Source organism: Mauremys mutica, chromosome 7 (genome assembly GCF_020497125.1).
Source record: "Mauremys mutica isolate MM-2020 ecotype Southern chromosome 7, ASM2049712v1, whole genome shotgun sequence".
NCBI classification, from domain to species: domain Eukaryota; kingdom Metazoa; phylum Chordata; order Testudines; family Geoemydidae; genus Mauremys; species Mauremys mutica.
This window is the reverse complement of record NC_059078.1, coordinates 42,905,889-42,922,984: the sequence shown is the minus strand read 5'-3', so window position 1 is coordinate 42,922,984 and position 17,096 is coordinate 42,905,889.

Genomic DNA, 17,096 nt, shown 5'->3' with positions numbered 1-17,096 from the left:
CTTTCTGAAAAGTAATTCTGATATGTGGGTGTTGGGAAATATTCCAAACAGTAGCTCTATTGTGCCTTGCCAATTTGAACAAACTACAGTGATAAATATTAGTCACCTCATTTAATGCACTACTGGGAGGTGCTCAGATACCATGCTGATGAAAGCAGTACAAGAACCTGAATAGAAAAACCACCACAAAAAACAACCTCCATTTAAGTTTCTTGTGCTTCAGTTAACTTATCTCCAACCACAGTGATATCATCACTGTATCTGTCATCTGTGCTGTGACATTAATAAATCACATTGGAAGACGGATATTTCAATGGAGAGCTATTACTTGAAATAAATTATTACAGATGTTTGGTTACATTCACAGTGGTTCATAAATAGACTACACAAGTTTACTTTGGCACTAGTGTGTAAAGTGAAACTGCCTGGAAAGAGAGATATTAGTTTACACTTATTACACCTTTCACACAAATTTAAAAAAGATAGTTACAGACCATTTGGCAAACATTGGGCCTGATCTCCCTCCAATGGAAGTCACTGGCATACTGAACAAGGAATAAAATAAATCCATCTTTAGATGGGAGCAGGAGTAGACCAGTTTAACCTTTTCACATTCCTTCACATAAGAACATAGAATTATCCCAGTTTTACAGCGGAGGAAAACAAAGCACAGTGATATTCGGATCTGGTCATATAGAAAATTACTGCCAGAATTTGGAGGAAATGCAGAATTTACTCTCTGTCCAATGCTCTGAAATATTCTCAGGACACTTATATCATGAAAGGGGAAAGCACTCTGCAGAAAACCACTTCAGGCCCTCTCTAGCTAATCAGATGCAACAAAGGGCTTGCCTTCACTACAAGCAATAGCTCAAGTTAGTACACTTGAGTGTCCATACTTCAACACAACACTGAAGTTATGCACCGATTTGATGAGCAGCACAGTGACTGGATTAGCTGCTGAAGAGTTGTACCTGTCTCTGTTCCCCACTGCATTACTGTCTGGAACATTAGCATCACTCATGCTTCAACCTGCCCCACCTTCATCTCCAGCTATCTGGAGTTTAAAGCACCACTTAATCTACACATTTGTGTGTAGATGGGAATCAGGTTAGAAATAGCACTTGTTATAACTTGAGTTACTTGTACTGTGAATACACACCCACCATCACTAACAACCTACAGACCCAAACTGAAGATAACAGAAAGTTTAAACCTCCCTTATCTGTTTCAAGCATGGTCCTGTGACACAAGGACCTCTTGACACAAACTGGCAGAGGGCACAGGGGTGCTTAAGGGTTACAAGGATCCCCTGGATATGGTATTTACATATTAGTTTACTAAAAAGTGTCATGTTAGGTCTCTACTGAAAGCCTGTGTCACACTGGTCATTATCATCTCTTCAAAGTGTATGTGCAGATACTACATAAAGAGATAGAATCATAGAACCAGAAGGGACCTTGAGAGGTCATCTAGTCCAGTCCCCATCACTCGTGGCAAGTCTAATTAACTAGACCATTCCTGACAGATGTTTATCTAAACTGCTCTTAAAAATCTCCAGTGATGGAGATATGTATATATATATTGGAAAGTATGTTCTTAAAGCTTTATAGTTAAAGACAGATTACCAAGCGGTAACATACCTTAAGGCAGGTTCCACCCTATAGGAAGTACAAGACCTGTCCTGCCTGACCATTGTGTGTCTTACAATGGAAGTTTATCTGCATACTGAGTTATGCATAATAACCCGTTATTAGGAAGAGACAGGTAATAGTAATGGGGGATTCAATTATTAGCAATAGAGAAAGCTGAGTTTGTGATGACTGGGAGAACCGCATGGTGAATTACCTATCAGGTGCAAAGGTTGCAGATCTCTCAAGACATCAAGACAAGCTTATGTGCAGTGCTGGGGAACAGCCACTGGTTGTGGTATACATAGGTACCAATGACATAGAGAAAGGCAGGAGACAGGCACTGGAGCCCAAATTTAGGCTAAGTAAAAGACTGAAATCCAGGACCTCCATGGTAGCATTCTCTGAAATACTTCCAATTCCACATTCAGGGCCACTTAGATAGGCAGAGCTTCAGAGTTTCAATGTATGGAGCAGGGAATGGTGTACGGAGGAAGAGTTTAGGGTTATTAGAGAACTTTTTAGGAAAAGAAGAGGCTATACAGGAAAGATGGGCTCCACCTAAACCAAAGTGGAACTGGATTTCTGGCATGTAACATTTAAAAAGTTGCAGGGGAGTTTTTAAACTAACGGCTGGGGGAAAGAAGAAGAGAACACAGTTTGGATAGGGGAGGATCTGTTAACAGGGATTCCCTTTATCCTAGGGCTTGTCTATACTTACAGCACTTCAGCTGCATTGCTGTAGGGATTCGCGAAGATACTACCTACGCCACTGTGAGAGCTCGCAGCCTTGAGATGCAGTAGCTATGTTGGGAGAAATTGATTTTCCATATTCCTGAAGAATGTAGATATAGTTTGTAGCATAGACCAGGACCAAGTAAAAAGGGGAGGATAGAAGCTGATAAAGGTAAGAACTGAAGAGGAAAAAGTCAAATGAAGACTCCCATTCAATTACATCATATAATGACAGATAGCTAAAAAGTGACAAATTTTATAAGTGTTTGTATACAAACGCTAGAAGTCTAAATACTAAAATGGGTAAACTTGAGTGCCTGGTATTAAATGTGGATATTGCTATAATAGGCATCACAGAAACTTGGTGGAATGATGATAACCAATGGGACACATAATACAAGGTACAAAATATATAGGAATGACTGAGTAGGTCATGGTAGTGAGAGAGTGGCACTATATATGAAAGAAAGCATAGAGTCAAATATAGTCAAAAATCTTAAAATCGTCAAAATCACTGTACCACAGAATCTCTATAGATAGAAATTCCAAGCACGAATAGTAAGAATATAGCAGTAGGAGTATACTACTAACCACCTGACCAGGATGGTGATTGTGAAATGCTCCAGGAAATTGAAGAGGCTATAAAAATAGAAAACTCAAAACTAATGGGAGATTTCAACCATCCCCATAGTGACTGCGTACATATCACCTCAGGATGGGCTGCAGAAATAGTGTTTATAGACACCATAAATGACTGCTTCTTGGAGCAGTTAGTCTTGGAACCGACAAGGGGAGAGGCAATTCTTGATTTAGTCTTAAGTGGAGCACAGGATCTGCTCCAAAAGGTGAATATAGCTGAACAGCTCAGTAATAGTGACCATAATATAAGTAAATGTAACATCCTTGGGGGCAGGGAGAAATACCAAAGAAGCCCACCACAGTAATAATTAATTTCAGAAAGAGGAAGTACACAAAAATAAAGAAGCTACTTAAATGGAAAGTAAAAGGTACAGTCACAGAAGGGAAATGCCTGCAAACTTCATGGAAAGTTCTGCTTTGAATTATCCTGAGTGATTCTGTGTTGTCTGCAAATTTTGCAACCTCACTGTTCAGCCCTATTTCTGGGTCATTTATGAATATGTTGAACGGTACTGGTTCCATTACATCTCCTTAGGAGACACCACTATTTTCCTCTCTCCATTATGAAAATTGATAATTTATTTCTACACTTTGTTTCCTGTCTTTTAACCAGTTATGGATCCATGGGAGCAGGGGCGGCTCTAGCAATTTCGCCGCCCCAAGCACGGTGGCACACCGCGGGGGCGCTCTGGCGGTCGCCGGTCCAGCGGCTCCGGTGGACCTCCTGCAGATGTGCCTGCGGAGGTCCGCTGGTCCCGCTGCTCCGGTGAAGCATCCACAGGCATGCCTGCGGGAGGTCCACCGGAGCCCCGGGACCAGCGGACTCTCTGCAGGCACGTCTGCGGGAGGTCCACCGGAGCTGCCTGCTGCCCTCCCGGCGACTGGCAGAGCGCTCCCCGTGGCATGCCGCCCCAAGCACGCGCTTGGCGTGCTGGGGCCTGGAGCCGGCCCTGCATGGGAGAACCTCTCCTCTTATCCCAGGACTGCTTACTTTGCTTAAGAGCCTTTGGTGTGGGATCTTCTCCAAGGCTTTCTGAAAGTCCGAGTACACTATACCCACTGATCACCCTTGTCCACATTTGTTGATCCCCTCAAAGAATTCTAATAAACTGGTGAGGCTTGATTTCCCTATATCATGGGAGGCGTGTGAATCGCTGGGAGCCTAGCTCCCAGCCCTGCCCCTTCTACCCAAAGCCCTGCCCCTTCCACACACCCGTACCAGTGCACAGAGCCCCCCACTGTGGCTGCTGGCCCCCACTCCAGGCTAGCACCCACAGTCTGGAGCTCTGGGAGTCAGGCAGCACAGCCCCATCCCTGGAGGGTGGGTGGCACAGCCCAAGCCCCAGCTCCAACACAGCCCATGGGAAGAGCTGATTTGCAGAGCATGAAGCAGGAGGGGGACTGGGGATGGAGCGTGGGCGGGGCCACACCTGGCTGTTTGGGGAGGCACAGCGTATGATAGCTTCTTCCCTTTACAAAAGCTGTGTTGACTTTTCACCAACATATTGTGTTCATCTAGTGTCTGATTGTTGTGTTCTTTACTATAGTTACAACAAATTTGCCTGGCACTGAAGTTAGGATTACCTGCCTGCAATTGCCAGGATCCCCTCTCAAACCATTTTTAAAAATTGGCATCATATTAGCTCTCCTCTGGTCACATGTACAGAAGCAGATTTAAGCTGTAGGTTACCTACCACAGTTAGTAGTTCTGCAATTTCATATTTGAGTTCCTTCAGAATTCTTGAGTGAATACCATCTAGTCCTGGTGACTTTTTTACTGTTTATCAGTTTGTTCCAAAACCTCCTCTACTGCCCACAATTCCTCAGATTTGTTACCTAAAAAGAATGGCTTGGATGTGGGAATCTCTCTCACATCACCTGCTGTGAAGACTGATGCAAAGAGTTCATTTAGCTTCTCTGCAACGGCCTTGTCTTCCTTGAGTACGCCTTTAGCACCTCAAGTGTCCAATAGCCCTGCTGATTGTTTGGCAGGCATCTTGCGTCTGATGTACTTTAAAACATTTTGCTGTTATGTTTTGTGTCTTTTGCTAGTTCCTCTTCAAGTTCTTTTGTAACATGCCCAATTATACTTTTACATTTGACTTGCCAGAGTTCATGCTCCTTTCTATTTTCCTCAATAGGATTTGACTTCCAATTTTTAAAGAATGCCTTTTGGCTCTAATCCCCTCTTTTATTCTGTTGTTTAGTTACAGTGCCTTTTTTTTCTTTTTTTTGTGGTATACATTTAGGTTGAGCCTCTATTATGGTGTTTTTAAATAGTTTCCATACAGCTTGCAGGCACTTTACCCTTGTGACTATTCCTTTTAATTTCCACGTGACTCATTTGCTCATTTTTATGTCGTTCCCCTTTTGAAGTGAAATGCTAGGGGGATGGGTTTCTTTAGTATTTTCCCCCTACAAGGCTGTTTAAATTGATTAGATTATGATTACCAAGCAGTTCAGCTATATTTACCTCTTTGACTAGAGCCTGTTCTGTATGTAGGGCTAAATCAAGAATTACCTCTCTCCTGGGGCTTACAGGACAAGAAGCAGTCATTAACAGTATCTAGAACTTTTCTCTCTGCATCTCCTCCTGAGATGACATCTATGCAGTCAACAGGGGAATAGTTGAAATCTCCCATTTTATTGTTTTCTTTGTAAACATATTGAAATGCTCTAGGTTAAGCAGAGCGGTGTCCCATACTGTAGTGGACAAGATGGTTGTCAACTGTTCCTCCTGGGACAGAGGATCTGGAAATTCTGTGAGCATCTAGTGGTCCAGAGGCTGGCCTCTGCAGGATGATGCTAGGAGTACTCAGGGGATGGACTGTGCCTATCGCTAACCTGCATAAGGGGAGCAGAGACTCCATTGACTGAGGGTATGTCTATACTGGAAAAGTTACAGCACCACTCAGAAAGCACAGAAGGGAAACCTCTGTTGTGTGTTCACACTGTCAGCTGCCTGTGCAATAGCGTGTTCACACTTGCGGCGATATTCAGAGAGGTGCATTCTGGGCAGCTATCCACAGAGCATCTCTTTCTCTTCTGCTGCTCAGACAGGAAGGCAGAGGGGGTCGTGAGGCATCCTGGGTCCTGTCCCAATAACCCGTGATGTATTTCTTCACATCCCAGAAATCCCTGTGCTTCCATCTGCATTTGGCGCCATCTTTCAACCGTTTGTGTACTGCACACTCTGCCTCTTCGGCCTGCAGGAATGGATCCCAAACTGTTGGCCAGTATGCTGCTCACTCTGACTGAGACGTCATGAGTGGCAGTGGAGTTATTCCTTAAACTACAAAGGCAAGAGGAGTGCTACACTGATCTTGCCATGCGTAGTAGCCAGGGGTGAGCTGGAGCCGGTTCGCACCAGTTTGCACGAACCGGTTGTTAAATTTAGAAGCGGTTTTAGAACCGCTTGTTAACTGGCTTCCCTGCGAGGGAAGCTTTGATGGGCTCTGGCTGGGAAGGGTGTAATTCCTCCTCCCGGCCGCCAGGGGGCGCCGTGCTGCACTGCGGGAGGTATGTGAGCTGCCTCCTGGCCCTGTTGCTGCTGCTGGTCCTCGGACCTCTGGCCCTGGGGATCCTGCTGCTGCCTGGTGGGTCCCCAGCTGCCTCCTGCTGCTCGGGCTGCTCCCCGCCGCTCTCCCCGTGTGAGTGTCTGCACCCCTCCCCCGTTCCCCCTGCCTGCACCCGCCCGCCGCAGCCAGCCCCTGTCACCCTGCCCCCAGCCCCCTGTCTGCACCCCCTGCCACCCCCCATTGCACCCCCTGCCTGCAGCCAGCCCCTGCCGCACCTCCTGCCCTGCCACCCCCCCGCCCACAGCCACCCCCCATTGCACCCCCTGCCCGCAGCCAGCCCCTGTCTGCACCCCCTGCCCTGCCACCCTCCCCTGCCCGCAGCCAGCCCGTCTGCACCCCCTGCCCTGCCACCCCCCATTGCACCCCCTGCCCGCAGCCAGCCCTGTCTGCACCCCCTGCCCTGCCACCCCCATTGCACCCCCTGCCTGCAGCCAGCCCCTGTCTGCACCCCTTGCCCTGCCACCCCCCATTGCACCCCCTGCCCACAGCCAGTCCCTATCTGCACCCCCTGCCCTGCCACCCCCCATTGCACCCCCTGCCTACAGCCAGCCCCTGCCGCACCTCCTGCCCTGCCACCCCCCTGCCCACAGCCACCCCCATTGCACCCTCTGCCTGCAGCCAGCCCCTGCCACACCTCCTGCCCTGCCACCCCCCCTGCCCACAGCCATCCCCCATTGCACCCCATGCCCCCCCGCCCATAGCCCCTGCCTGCAGCTACCTCCTGCTCCCAGCCACTCTCCCCGTGTGAGTGTCTGCACCCCCCCCCCGCTCCCCCTGCCTGCACCCCCCGGCCGCAGCCAGCCCCTGTCACCCTGCCCCCAGCCCCGTCTGCACCTCCTTCCCTGCCACCCCCCATTGCACCCCCTGCCCGCAGCCAGCCCCTGTCTGCAGCCCCTGCCCTGCCACCACCCCCTGCCCTGCCACCCCCCATTGCACCCCCTGCCTGCAGCCAGCCCCTGCCGCACCTCCTGCCCTGCCACCTCCCTGCCCACAGCCACCCCCATTGCACCCCCTGCCACAGCCACCCCCCATTGCACCCCCTGCCCGCAGCCAGCCCGTCTGCACCCCATGCCCTGCCACCCCCCATTGCACCCCCTGCCTGCAGCCAGCCCGTCTGCACCCCCTGCCACAGCCACCCCCCATTGCACCCCCTGCCTGCAGCCAGCCCCTGCCGCACCTCCTGCCCTGCCATCCCCCTGCCCACAGCCACCCCCCATTGCACCCCCTGCCCCCCCCGCCCGCAGCCCCTGCCTGCAGCCACCTCCTGCTCCCAGCCGCTCTCCCTGTGTGAGTGTCTGCACCCCCCTGCTCCCACCCCCCCCCCCAGCCATCCCCTGTCTGCACCCCCTGGCCAGAGCCAGCCCCTGCCATCCGTCCTGCCACATCCCCTGCCACAGCCCCTGCCCCCTGCCAGCCCCTGCCACCCTCCCCCCCCCGCAGCCAGCCCTTGCCACCCCCCTGCCATCTGTCCTGCCCACAGCCAGCCCCTCCCTGCCCTCCCCCACCCAGAGCCACCCTCTGCCTGCACCCCCTGCCCAGAGCCAGCCCTTGCCCACAGCCAGCCCCTGCCATCCGTCCTGCCACAGCCCCTGCCATCCCTCCTGCCCCCTGCCACAGCCCCTGCCACCCTCCTTACCCCTGCCACAGTCCCTGCCTGCAGCCAGCCCCTGCCCACAGCCCCTGCCACCCCTCCGCCCCCTGTCCACAGCCCCTGTCCGCAGTCAGCCCCTGCCCACAGCCCCTGCCACCCCCCCGACCCCTGCCACAGCCCCTTTCCCCGCCACAGCCTGTCTGCACCACCTGCCCACAGCCAGCTCCTGTTGCAGCCAGCCCATGTCACACTCCCTGCCTCCAGCTAGCCCTGCCCCACGCCCCTGTCTGCAGCCAGCCCCATGTCCACTGGTGCCCTGCAGTTCTCAGGGCACTAACCCTGCACACCTGCTTCAATGAGGGGGGGCAGGGAGCAGCTGGGACCCACACATGTGCACACCCTAGGGTGACCAGATGGCAAGTGTGAAAAATCAGGACAGGGGTGAGGGGTAATAGGAGCCTATATAAGAAAAAGACCCAAAAATTGAGACTGTCCCTATAAAATTGGGACATCTGGTCACCCTAGCACACCCCCAGGGAGTGGCAGGGACCCACACATGTGAAATGGAGCTCATTTCTAGTTCAGGCCCATCTTTTTAAAAAAGAACTTTAGGTAGGGTTAACATACATCTGTATTTTCCCAGAGATGTCAGGCTTTTAGGTTCTTAAATCGCTGTCTGGGTGGTAAATTTTAAAAATTCCTCCTGGGAAAATATGGACGTATGGTAAACCTATTGGTACAAAAAATACATACTGTGGCACATCCCTTAAATCAGAACTTTTTATAGGGAACCGGTTGTTAAGATTTTAGCAGCTCATCACTGGTAGTAGCTATGACACAAGATTGCTTGTGGCATTTGTGGAAATGCTGACCACAGTGGAACGCCACTTTTGGGCTCGGGAAACAAGCACTGAGTGGTGGGATTATATCGTCATGCATGTCTGGGATGATGAGCTGTTGCTGCAGAACTTTCGCATGAGGAAAGCCGCATTCGTGGGACTGTGTGATGAGCTCAGCCCAGCCCTTCATCGCAAGGTCACGAGAATGAGAGCTGCCCTGCCACTGGAGAAGCACGTGGCTATTGCAGTGTGGAAGCTGGCTACTCCAGACTGCTACCAATAGGTCACTAACCAGTTCGGAGTGGGGAAGTCAACTGTTGGACTCGTGTTGACAGAAGTGTGCAGTCATTAATAGCATCCTGCTCCAAAAGACCAGGACTCTGGGCTATGTGCATGACATTGTGGATGGCTTTGCACAAATGGACTTACCTAACTGCAGAGGGGCAATGGCACAAATATTCCAATTCTGGCACCAGACCACCTAGCCATCAAGTACATTAATCGCAAGGGGTATTTCTCTATGGTTCTCCAGGCACTTGTGGATCACTATGGGCATTTCACAGATATTAGCGCAGGCTGGTCTGGAAAGGTGCATGATGCATGCATCTTTCAGAACACTGGACTGTTCAGGAAGCTGGAAGCAGGGACTTTCTTCCTCGACCAGAACATCACTCTAGGGGAAGTCAAAATGCCTCCTGTGATTGTGGGAGACTCCATCTCTCCCTTAATGCCATGGCTTATGAAGTCATACACGGAGCAACTTGACAGCAACAAGGAGCAGTTCAACAACAGGCTGAGCAAGTGCAGAATGACTGTTGAGTGTGCTTTTGGCCATTTAAAGGCCCACTGGTGCTGCCTATATGAGAAGCTGGACATGGCCAATGACAATATTCCTATACTTATAGCCATGTGCTGTAAGCTCCATAATATTTGTGAAGGAAAGGGTAAAAGCTTCACTTAAGGCTGGAGCACTGAGGCTCAGCACCTGGAGGCTGAATTTAAACAGCCAGAGACCAGGTCTATTAGAGGGGCATAGTGCAGGGCCATAACGATCAATTTTTAAAGGATGCCTTTTGGCTCTTAACTTCTTTTATTCTGTTGTTTAGTTATGGTGCCTTTTTGGTGGAGCTCTTACTTTTTTTATTTGAGATATACATTTTGTTTAAGGTTTAAGATGGGTCTGAGGCTTTGCAGGGCTCTGTTTACTTTTAATGGAATAAAGATAATTCTTTTATTAAAAAACAGTGTTAGTTTGAAAGCAAACAACTAGAGGAGAGAGAACCAAAAAACCCACATCAGTACTGAGGGGTCTGGGAGAAGGTGGGGGGTCCAGGGATCATATCCAACCTTCTCCTTTAGAGTACAGTGCAGTGGGTACTGTACTTCAGCAGGACTAAACTGCAGAGGGATGGGTGTTGAGTGCAGTGTGTACTGAGACAGCAGAGGAGTGGAATGCCACCCATACAGACTGGACCCAAGAGGTTGATAAGCATATGTTGGTGGTGTCTGGGGAGTGCAGGGGAAAGTTTTGTGACATCACAGAACTGCTCGATTTGCAGTGGTAGTAGCGGCTGGCATGTCCGCTTGGTACTCCATAACATTTAAGAACCACTCCACATTCTCCTTTCAGTCCCTCTTCTTCCTGTCCTGCCACTCCTTCAGTTCTCATTTTTTGGCCGCAGAGTACATAACCTCACGCAGAAAGTCCATAGTTCTTTCTAATTCTGCGCAGCCATTCAGCCAGCAACAACAAAGAAGGAGGCTGGGCTCCCAATGTCATCTCTGTGAAGCCAAAACGCAACATTTTACAGAAGCAGTATTGTTTGCAACACAGAATAGATTCAGTGATTTAAAACACAGCCAGTACTCATACACCTGTCACCAACTGGCTGACCCAAGGCAAGCACACATGAGCCACGACATCCCCAAAATGGTGAGTAGCTGCAGGGGAAATCAGTGTTCATGGACCCTACTGTACACTGGGCATGTGGCTCTTAGGGAGAGCCAGCACTGTGTGTGTGGGCGGGGGGGGAGGGAGAAGAGGCGGGTGCTGATAATCATTCCTGTCCCCACATTTTCTGCAGGCTGTGTTCATTATGGAAGCTATCTTGCTACTGAAGGTGAGCAGGAAAATCAAGGGAGGGTCTTCTCCAAGACTGCAGCTTCTACTATGGCCCTTATGCGGCTTGCCTGTGTGCAGTACTGGTCCCATCCCTCTCCGCCCCTGTGATGGCACAGGAAAGTTACTGTTAATGGGACAAGAAACAAAGCAGCTCTGCCAAAGAACCTGCAGCAGCAGATTGACTCCTTCACTTCACGGGAAGCTGCCTCCAAGATCTCCAGGAAACTCTCATGGAGCTACTGGGCAATCAACACCTTGTTCTGCCACTCAGATTAGGCATGTTGTGGTACGTGCATCATACAGACCAGGGCCAGCTCTAGATTTTTTGCTGCCCCAAGCAAAAAAACCACCACAGACACACACACACACAAAAACACACACCCCTCCAAGAGCACAACTGCCGAAGCAAAAAAAAAAAAATGCCCTGAAATTGTGCCACCCCAAGCACATGCTTGGTTTGCTGGTGCCTAGAGTTGGCCCTGATACACAGGTCTGCTACCTGCAACCCTCCTGCTCCCAACAACCTGTTTCAGCAATTCCCAAAAATCAAATCCACATACCAGGGGCTTCTTCTCCTGTTTGCACTTTGCTAAGATCCAACAGTTGTGACTGGCTAGCCTCCTCTGGGGTGGAAAAGAGTTCTTGGCTGCATACATCTGACCTCTGATTTGTCCTCTCCCCCTCCACATCCTCATCCAAAATTGCCTCATCCTGGCTTGGTCCATTCTCAACTGGCACACAATCTACTAACTAAAGTATTCACAGTGGCCTTCGCAGTGGAGGTGGGGTTGCCCCCGAGTATCCTGTCCAACTCTTTGTAGAGCCGGCAGCTCGTAGGCATAGCACCAGAGCGGCAGTTTGCCTTCCGCACCTTGTGGTAGGCATTCTGCAGCTCCTTTACTTTGACCCTACACTGCAGTGTGTCCTGGTCATGGCCCCTTTCCATCATGCATTGTGAAATCTGTCCTTAGGTATCATAATTCCTATGGCTGAAGTGCAGCCAGGACTGGACAGCCTCCTCTCTCCCAATGCTGATGAGGTCCAGCAGCTCGGTATTGCTCCAAGCGGGGCGGGGGGGGAGTCACCTGGTGTATGGAGCAGGCATGGCCACCTGGAAAGATGCGCTGAGACCACTGCACACATCACAGAATAAACAGGAAGGTGACTTTCAAAATTCCAAAGGAATTTATGGGGTGGGGCTGATGGTTGGTCACCTGAGGGCAGGGCAGTAGTTCAAACTGATGACCAGAGAGGTGAGAACAGGCATTGTGGGACACCTCCTGGAAGCCAATCGCAGCGCTGTAATCGACCACAGTGTCTACATTGGCACCACAGTGCTGTAGCCCCAGCGCTGAAAGCTGTACGCCTCTCGTTGGGGTGATTTTTAAAGCATTACAACTGTGCAGTTTCTGCACACTAAGTGGCTTGGCAGCATGTACACCTTGGGAGTTACAGTAAAGCAGCTTTCTGCATTACTACGCAGAAACTTACCAATGTAGACAAGGCCTGAGAGAAGTGCACTTGTGTCTGTGAAGTCAGAGATCGGATTACTTCCAGGCATGGACAAAGCTTCCTCACGGTAAGGGCAGCTGGTAGCAAGGTACCTCATGATCCTGCCTTGCCTCAGGAAGCAGCCCAGATCCAAACAGCTGTACTTTGAGTTACTGGAACATAATGCAACTGAGGCCTTGTCTACACTACAAGAGTATTTCGAATCTACTTAAGTCGAATTTGTGGATTCGACCTTATGAAGTCGAATTTGTGTATCCACAGTAAATACACTAATTCGAATTTCTGAGTCCACAGTAACGGGGCTGGCGTCGACTTTGGAAGCGGTGCACTGTGGGAAGCTATCCCACAGTTCCCGCAGTCCCCGCTGCCCATTGGAATGCTGGGTAGAGCTCCCAATGCCTCCTGGGGGAAAAATGTGTCGAGGGTGCTTTTGGGTAACTGTTGTCATTGAACCGTCAATCACGCCCTCCCTCCCTGAAAGCTCCGGCGGGAAATCTGTTCGCGCCCTTCTCTTGTCAGTTACAGCGTGGACGCCACAGCACTGCGAGCATGGAGCCCGCTGCGATCATCGCTGCACTTATGGCCGTTGTCAACTCCTCGCACCTTATCGTCCACCTCTTCCACAGTCAGCTGCTGAGAAATCGGGCGAGGAGGCTCCGGCAGCGCGGTGAGGACAGGAATTCACAGAGTGGCGCAGACCTCTCACAAAGCAGGGTACTCCGCGCCGTGGAGATCATGGTGGCAATGGGTCAAGTTCATGGTGTGGAACGGCGATTCTGGGCCCGGGAAACAAGCACGGACTGGTGGGACCGCATAGTGCTGCAGGTCTGGGATGAATCACAGTGGCTGCGAAACTTCAGGATGCGTAAGGGCACTTTCCTTGAACTCTGTGACTTGCTGTCCCCTGCCCTGAAGCGCCAGGACACCCGGATGCGAGCAGCCCTGAGTGTGCAGAAGCGAGTGGCCATAGCCCTCTGGAAACTTGCAACGCCAGACAGCTACCGGTCAGTAGCGAACCACTTTGGCGTGGGCAAATCTACCGTGGGGGTTGCTGTGATTGAAGTAGCCCACGCAATCGTTGAGCAACTTCTCTCAAAGGTAGTGACTCTCGGAAACGTCCAGGACATCATAGATGGCTTCGCCGCGATGGGATTCCCAAACTGCGGTGGGGCTATAGATGGGACTCACATCCCTATCCTGGCACCAGCCCACCAGGCCAGCGAGTACATTAACCGAAAGGGCTACTTTTCAATGGTGCTGCAAGCACTGGTAGACCATAGGGGACGTTTTACCAACATCTTCTTTGGGTGGGCGGGCAAGGTTCATGACGCGCGTGTGTTCAGGAACTCTGGTCTGTTTAAACGCCTCCAGGCAGGTACTTTCTTCCCGAACCACAAAATAACGGTTGGGGATGTGCAGATGCCTACAGTGATCCTCGGGGACCCAGCCTACCCGCTAATGCCCTGGCTCATGAAGCCCTATACAGGCGCCTTGGACAGAGAGAAGGAACTCTTCAACTACCGGCAGAGCAAGTGCAGAATGGTGGTGGAGTGTGCTTTCGGACGTCTCAAGGGGAGATGGCGGAGCTTACTGACTCGCTCGGACATCAGCGAAAAGAATATCCCCGTAGTTATTGCTGCTTGCTGTGTGCTACACAATCTCTGTGAGAGCAAGGGCGAGACCTTTTTGTCCGGATGGGAGGTTGAGGCAAATCGCCTGGCTGCAGTTTACGCTCAGCCAGACACCCATGCCGAGAGAATATCCCAGCGGGAAGCGCTGTGTATCCGGGAGGCTTTGAAAGCAAGTTTCCTCGGAGAGCAGGGTAACCTATGACTCTCCACTTGCTTTCAAGAGAAACTGACCCTGGGCCTGTGTCTGTATCTGTCGATTTCGATCTGCGGTTACATACCCCGTTCTCCAAGTTTCCCCCACTTCCAAAGCACGTTTTAAAGCAAATTAATTGTAAAACTCATTATTAATAAATCTTTGTTTTACTTTGCATTTCTGTTCAGGTGTTGAAACATGGACGCATACTGTGCTGGGCACGGTGTGCACTGATGTACAGACCGCTTGTTCCACAGAGGAATGACATCCTCCTGCTCCTACATAGGTCTCTGGGGTGGGGGACGGTTGCAAGTGGTTGTGCATGAAGGGGAGGGTTTGCAGGAAGGGGTGGGTTTGCAGGAAGGGGCAAGTGGTGCCTTCTTTGGATAGGGGTTTGGATGACGGCAGTGGGCTGCGGGTTTGGGCGTAGGAAGGGATGAGGGGTGTGGGGGAAGGGTGAGTATCTGTCCGTGGATGAGGGCTCTTGTTGGGGCTCAGGGCAGCGGAGAGGCTCGTTGCTATGGTGGAAGTGCATGGTAAGGGCAGCGTGCCTTAACATGAAGGGGGTGGCAGGCGCTAGGACCCTGGACAAGCATACACATCACAGAATGACCCGGGGCAGCATACACCACACAGAGTGACCCTGGTGCCTACTGACTGCAGTGTGTGTGTGCCCTGCAGTTGATCATGCCCCCAAGTCTGTACCCTGGTAATGTAGGCTATACCGTGCAATTATAAATCCCCTCCCGCCCCCATACACAAAAAAATCCTCTGACACGAAAGACGTGACCGAAACAGTGAATAACAGCAAACAGCTTTTAATAATCTAATACACAGTGGGGGGATGAAACTTGGATTTGGGACTGGGTGAGCCTGTAAGGGAAGCACTTCTACAAATGTACAGCGTGAGAGGTGTGTGGTACATTAGCGCTATGCAGTGGTGCAGTGACAGTTCTCACGGCCCCTACCGCCCCTCCATCTTGTACTTTTGGGTGAGGGGGGGGCAGGACTTCTTGGCGGGGGAGGGCGGTTGCAGATACACTGCAGGGGGGCTCTGTCCTCCTGCCTGCGGTCCTGCAGAACATCAACAAGGCGCCGGAGCGTGTCCGTTTGCTCCCTCATTAGCCCAAGCAGCGTTTGAGTCGCCTGCTGGTCTTCCTGCCGCCACCTATCCTCCCGTTCAATGTGTGTGCGATGCTGTTGACATAGGGTCTCCCTCCACTGTCTCTGCTCTGCCGCCTCGGCTCTGGAGCAGGCCATCAGTTCCGCGAACATCTCGTCCCTAGTCTTTTTCTTTCGCCGCCTAATCTGCGCCAGCCTCTGCGAGGGGGATGCCGGGGCAGTCCGGGAAAGAGCCGAAGCTGTGTGATGGGAAAAGTAAGTGATTTCCTTGAACAGATACATGTTTGCGAACAGTGAACACAGTCTAGTCAGTTTCTCTGAACAAGACCATACAGGGCAACAAGTCTCACGAGATCTCAGGACAAGTTCGAGATTTCGGAATACGCTCTCATTGGCTGCGGCATTGCACAGGAGAGCGGACAAGTGGGGAGAGAGACAGCTGAATCCGTCTAGCAGACAGTCCTGGTAAGCCTTACAGTACATTCTGCTTATCAGTTAATGGATAGCTGTGCCCTCCCGCTAAAGGCAATCTGGAAATCATATACTCTGACCCTTTTCCAGCCACTCCCGCCAGTGCACAGGAAAGATCAATGTATGCTTTTCCTATGTGGCCTACAACACGTGGCTGTTAAGCGAGGGTCATTGTTATGCAAAGTAAAAGTCAACCATTCACAACAGTAACAATACACTAATTGCCCTAATTAGATGCAGCATTTCATGAACGAGATCACCCTGAGGCGGGTCCCTCGGAGTCACAAAGAGCGGATGCTAAGGGAAGCCCTGCAGAGACCAGGACCATATGCGGCCATGCTTGTGGAGGCGATGATTCCCATGTACATAAGGATGTCCTGGCGCGGAAGAGTGTGCTTCCACGGAGCACCCAACAAGGCACCTCTCCCCAGGAACCTCCTGCGGAGGCTTTTCGAGGACCTCTGAGACCTTTGTTGAATTGTCCCTGGAGGATTATTGTTCAATCCCTATATGTGTGGACCTACTTTTCATATAGTTTTTCATTGAAAATTTTATATATAGTATTTCTATTTTTTTATACCTGTTTTATAAAAAATAAATGTTTACATGTTTATAGCACTTACCGCCTGATCCTTCCCCTGATTCAGAGTCCGGGTTAACGGCCGGGGAGAGTTGGTAGGGGATCTCTGTGAGGGTGATGAAGAGATCCTGGCTGTCAGGGAAAGCGGTATTGTGTTCGCTGTCGCCTGCGCCGTCCTCCACAGACCCTTCCTCATCTTCCCCATCGGCGAACATCGAGGAGGAACTGTCCAGGTTCACTATGCCATCCACTGAGTCCACGGTCACTGGTGGGGCAGTGGTGGCAGACCCACCTAGAATGGCATGCAGTGCCTCGTAGAAGCGGCATGTCTGGGGCTGGGCTCCGGAGCGTCCGTTTGCCGCTCTGACTTTTTGGTAGCCTTGTCTCAGGTCCTTGATTTTCACGCGGCACTGCATTGCATCCCGGCTGTATCCTTTCTCTATCATTGCTTT